General features: G+C 37.3%; 1 pseudogene; it reads right to left on the bottom strand.

Moving 5' to 3' along the window:
* Positions 1-3746: 3746 nt before the first annotated feature.
* LOC102864781 lies at positions 3747-4154 on the bottom strand (annotated as a pseudogene).
* Between the last annotated feature and the right edge of the window lie 2054 nt (positions 4155-6208).

Raw genomic sequence — 6208 nt, forward strand, 5'->3', positions numbered from 1 at the left:
TTTATGGGTACAATTTGCTTGGTGTATTTTTTTTTCAGCCTTTGATTTTTAGTTATTTTCCTTATTTCTTAGATGTGTCTCTTGTAGACCACAAAAAGGCCTACAATATTGATAGGCTTTTTGTTTTTGTTTTATTCCTTCTACTACTCTTATTCTCATAATTAGTGCATTTAAGCCACTGATATTAAGTGTAATTATTAATAGGCCACATTTTATCCCTGCCATTTTGCTATGCTTCTTTTTCTGTTGTTTCTGGTTATAGTGGTCCATTTACTTTCTTTTAGTGTCCATGTGTGAAAGGCTTCTCATAGAATTTTTTGTAGAGTTTATTTTGTTTTCACAAACTCCTTAAGTTCCTGTTTTCTGCAAATGACCTAATTTCTCCTTCATATTTAATGGACTGCTTGCTGGAGACAGGATCATCATCTGGCAATTGTTTTCTTTCGGGTTGTTGTATATGCCATCTGATTGTCTTTCTCAAATGGTTTCTGCTCAGCAGTAAGAATTTAAAATACTTTATTCTCCTTTGTAGGTAAATCTTTGCTCTTCTGGACTGCTTTTAGTATCCTAGCCTTTTGTTTTGGAGAATTTGATTATGATATGTCTTGAAGTTTTTCTTTTGGCATCTAGTCTGTTGGGGTCACTGAGCTCCTTGAATGTGGATTTCCTTGTACTTCATAATACCTGGGAAGGTTTCTTATCTCTACTACAATTTTCTCCTTGTTTTCCTTACCCCTCTTGTGTTCTGAAATTTTGATCCTATGTGTGTTTCTCATCTTTGGTTTTTTGTTTTGTTTTGTTTTCATTTTCCTTCTGTCTCTTCTGTTTTTTCTTCATTGAGGTGTCTTCCAGCTTGCTGACTCTGTTCCATTTCTTCTATTCTGCTATTTTTCCCCTCCAGCATGTTGGAGATGTCTAGCATTGAATTTTCATGCCTTTCTGTTATTTCCAGTTCTGTCTTGACCGTATCCTCTATGGATCATGATAATCTTTAAAATTCTTTTACTTCTTAACTTGTGGTTTCAATTCTTTCTTCTGTCTTTTGTAATTTCCTCAGTAGTTATTCATGGTCTTCTACATGGGAATATGTCTCCTGGTTACCTGTCACCAGGATATTTATTTATGGCTTCAGTTCTTTCTTCCAGTATTTGTACCTTCTTTTATAGTTTTTCATACAACTCCACATTGATATATTTCTTCTACCTATCTGTCTCTTGGGTAGTCTTTGGTTCCGCAATATGTTCTGCATTTTTAAAGAGACTTGTTTTGCTTTTTTAACAATATTTGAGGCTACCTGCTGCTTTCTTGACATTATAAGAAGTTTTTTTGCTATGTGTTGGACAATTTCTATTGTGTCTGTGTAGGTTGTTGATAGTTCTTTACATATATGAAGCTATTAATTATTTACAGATGTAAAATGTTTCCTTTATGGCTGAGAACAAGTCACTCTGGAGATTCTTTCTGGTCTTTTGCATCAGGTATCCAACTGAGGGTCAGCTATGAGCCAATTTTGACTGGACTTACAAATAATGGGAAGGAGTGAATTAAAAGACTTGACATTTGATGAAATTGAGTTTTCATTCATTAAGTGATTAAAGGAGTTTCGTGGCCAAGTGTAATGCTGAAGGCACTGGGTTCAAATTCACTAGTCACTCCATGGGAGAAGGATGGGTAATCTCTTCCTATGTGTTTAACTACCTCTGAAAACCCATCAGAGGGTCAGCTATGGGTCACTTCTGGCTCAATGTTACATAACAATAACAAGCAACAAGTGATTATCAGCCATTCTGGCCTGCATGCTAAAGAGAAAGCGCATCATTTTTACCGGTTTCTGTGTGACTGACCTTGAAGTAGGGGAGGTAAGTGGTTCTAAAAATCAACCATCTATTTGTAAAACAGATAAGAATGGCACTTCATGAGTCATGATTAATCTACACATATGACAAATATACTTTATTGTTTCTTGTTTCTGCTAATGCTTTTATAGTCAATTATATTTTTTGTGATATTTTAGCTGTATTATAATAATATATGAAGCTACTGGAATAACACTTTTAAGAACTGAAAATATCATTGTGGGAGGGTTAGTAAAACAATGAAAGAATCTTTTCTTTTACTTTTCCATAATTTCTGGACTCATGTACTTATAACTTGTTAGTCAAATTTGTGTCTTCTAGGTTGCAACACCCCCATGATACATCTTCAAGGATATGAACATGTACGGCCAAGCACAATCAATAAGAGTGCATCTAAATTCCAAAATCAATCTCCATAATAGTCTATGTGTTTCCTACTGCCAAAGGGGCCCTTTAGAGTAGTGAGAGAAGATCTTCACCCTGAAACCCACAGCGTCCCTTTTCAGCAGGAAGTAGCTAAGAGAATACGCCATCCCCTTTTCCTTATGACTCAGGGTGAAGTCTCTCTCAGGGAGGAGTGACAGGGAATGGCAAAGGACACACTGACAAAGAAGATTAATCAGAACTGACTTTGACAAGCACTGTGGCATTTGGACAAGAACAAACTGGGAGGAGGGTAGAGAGAATAGTGCAACAATGAATGAATGGAAACCCAAAATCTCTGTAAATGTTTATGAAAATTAATAAAATATAGAAAAAAAAAAGAAAATATCATTGTGATCAAGTCGAAATTGGTTCACAGCTGAACTTCCAGAGTAATCCTCAGAGGCTGAAAATTACATTGGAGGATATTGCTGTGGTGGATCTGAATATGATTAGCCAAAGAAGTTTGTAGTGCAACTTCTTATTTACTAGACCACCAGAGCTCCTAGTAATTAAAGTAAAAGGAGAAACATTTTAAAAAGACTTCTGTTCAATTAATAACCATGCTGTGAGTCAATACAGAGGATTCTACAAGACAGTTTGCTTTAAGTATTCTTACAACTAAAAAAATCACTACTTAAGTCATCTAAAATTATATTTATCACATATCTTTTTTTTGGTATTTGATTGTTTAGCATTCATTTTATTGTGCTTACTTATTTTTGTAATGAACAAGCAACACACATCGTATCTTTCCAACATTCATAGTAATGCAATCATAACATAAAATTTAAAAAACTGGAAACTGCATTAAATACTGGTTTAATTAGGAATAATAGCTATCATAAAACAAATAACAGTATACATTATTTTCCCAACAAACTTTGTTAGAGAAACTGAACAAAGGAACAGATCTTCTTAAGATCTGAGTCATGGCAAACTGGTAGTTCCTTGAGATCTGAGAGATGTATTAGCAAAATTATGGATACAGCATACCCCTCGCCAAAAACCCTGGGGGAAACAGCGTCTTATTAAATAGAGGGAGTAAGAGTGAACACTGACTAAAATAAGACTTGTTAAAGTTTAAAGCCACCTGAGAATCAGGCCCACAGAACAAAGGGAATCCAGTGGTGGCAGATAAAAAATAATTTTGCACTGGGCTGATCAACTGTGTATTTTATCAAACAGCTTTGAATATAAAAGTGAAATGCTTTATTGTGTTTTCTCAGAAATTAACCAAAAGATTACAGAATCCTACACAAATTAGAGACACAAAGTGGATGCTGAGTGGCTAGAGATCATCCCGGGTGTGGAATTTTAGAGAGTTAGTCCTTGGAGTAATGGTACCATGGCTCTGGCAGCAGATACAAAGGAATGATGCTCTGGAGAGGAGGTAGGGGACACTGTGTGGTCTGTCAGTGGATAGATGAGGGTCCCAGCTTGAAGTGGGATCTTTAATTCTAAGGTTTATCTTCCACTGCTCATGCCTCTGTCTTCATAAATGGTAATTTCAATAACTCGAAGTCCTCGCTCAATGGGATCTGTCAGGAGGAGGCCTTGGGGAGCATATATTTTCTCATTTTGCTCTTGAATGTATTTGGAGACTTTCTTCAGAACCTTTTCATAATGAGCTTCCCTGCATCAAAAGATAGTGTACGCAGTTAAACAAGCCAAACAGACTTCAAGATATGATTGGCCTCCAAGCTTCTCTGCTTCTGCATACAGGTTGTTTAGAGTTCGAACTGTTTCTTCAAACTATTGTCTATCAACCCAGTTCTCCAGTTCTGCGGGGAACTGACAGCAAGTGCCGCTGCTGTAGTCTCGCTGAATGAAGACCTTCCTGGGCACCGGCGCCTGCTGCGGCCTCATGGCGAGGACAGGATGGGCCTCGCTGCCTCCTCTGCCCTCCAGCCACTGTGCTATATTTATCACATATTAATCTATTGCTTAAAATATATAATAAATGTTACTGAAGATCACTTATGGTCTTTCAGAGGAATAGGTTTATAAAGGGCAGAAGTGACACCATGTGCTACTACATTGGTTCATACCAACCTTAGTGACATAACTTAGGGAATCTTCCCTCTCAGGAAGATAATTTTTGTTTTGCTTGCAGCCACACTACTAAGAAAGTTACAAAAGTGGTATACTTCTGTGATGTCTTCATAAACACTTTTGATTATATCTATTACTAAATATGTAAATTGTGTTCCTTCAAAATATGTGTGTGTTTGGCTAGACTAATTCTCAGCTTTTTGGCTGTAATAATATAATATGATAATTATGTAACTGACACAAACACAAAGCCTCTCCCAAGATCTAGCACTCTGAAGTCAGACTTCAAGCTTCCTAAATGGTGAGAGAACAAATTTCTGTTGGGATATTTTTATTCTAGCAGCACTAGATATTGAACAGAATTTGTTTCCAGGAGGGTGTGGTATGTGGAAATGGTTTTATAATTGGATAATGAATAGAGACTGTTAAAAGATTTAATTTTTGTGTGTGTGTGTGTGTGGGGTTGCTTATTTTTTTTCTTTAAGACTGTAAGCTTTATTAAGGCAGTGGGAAAGGAAAGTTTATTAAGCAAGATAAACACTTTCAGAGATGTAGTTGGCTCATCCCCAGAGTGAAGTGATGAGAATGAACCTAGAGGTTATAAAGATATTCAGGAAATGGATTGAAATAGTGACTGGGACAATGGACTTAAGAATGTTCATAATAAAGGAGAGAGCTATGGTGGCCTAGTGGCAAGAATCTGGACTGAAATCTCAGAAGTGCATGATTTGAATCTACCAGATGCTCTGCTGGAGATGATCTCCTGAACCCGTCAGATCTGATTTGGCATTACATGCACAAAAAATAATAAAAAAGAATGTTCATAATAAAGATGGAACAGAATAGGACAAAGTTCAGATCTGTTGTTCATAGGGTTGCTCTGAGTCATATGCTACTCAATGGCACCTAAGAACAAGAATAACAATACTAAAAGTCTAAATTGTCTTGTAAGAGGTATGAACACCTAACCTTGGATGCCTAGAAACCTGACCAATTTTCATATCTACAAACTATCCTTATCTTCGTTGCATTTAGCAACCAGAGGTCACAACAATATCCCTCTCCCCTCCCTTGTATCTATCCACACTCCACAATTTTTTACCTGACCCCATCCATGCCCTTGTACCTGACCCCTCTTTGCTTCTTTGTACCTGGCACCCAGAATGACCGAACCTATTTAGAGAACCATTAGACGCCCCTGCCAGGAATAGTACCCCTTAGTGCTTCTCCAATTTATAAGTTGCTTGACTATATCACCCTAGTGTACTTGCATTCTGCACATATTTGTGCTGTTGGGATTAGCAAAAAAAATGGTACTCTGAATGAAGGGGTCTTGCTGGAATCTATCACCTTGAAAAGAATGTTCAATGTTAAAGACATTTCTGGTGAAGATTCAACAGGTAAGGAAAAGAATTTTAACACCAGACATAGCAAAGCCAGCTAGAAGCAGCAGCAGAACCGGGAAGGAGACCAATGCCCAGATGGAGATCGGTATGAAATTATGTGAGAGCTGACTACTGGAACAAGAGATCTGACTGATTTGGGTAGGAGGTTTCCTGGTTACATAGGGGTACCTGTAGACATCTGTTGGTGGAGCTTGGTTTACCAGCCCATGATCCCAGAGTGTTGGATGCCTTCAGACCATGGCTTACTGTCAGCTTGGGGTAGCTTCAAGTGTTTGTAGAGTTGAAGAGCTTTATGACACTTTCTGGAAGAGGGTAGTGGCCAAGCAAGGCCACTAGTCTTTCTTTCTCTCCAGTTTTTTCCATTTTTAATGGAAATGTCTACTTTGTTCTATCATTGTTCTCTGGTTCATACTGGAATTTGAAGTTAAAAAAGTTTTGTGACAATTTATAATGATATAAAAGCATTTC

The sequence above is a fragment of the Elephantulus edwardii genome, unplaced genomic scaffold (assembly GCF_000299155.1).
Source record: "Elephantulus edwardii isolate Elephantulus edwardi_28Jun2011 unplaced genomic scaffold, EleEdw1.0 scaffold00009, whole genome shotgun sequence".
NCBI lineage: Eukaryota > Metazoa > Chordata > Mammalia > Macroscelidea > Macroscelididae > Elephantulus > Elephantulus edwardii.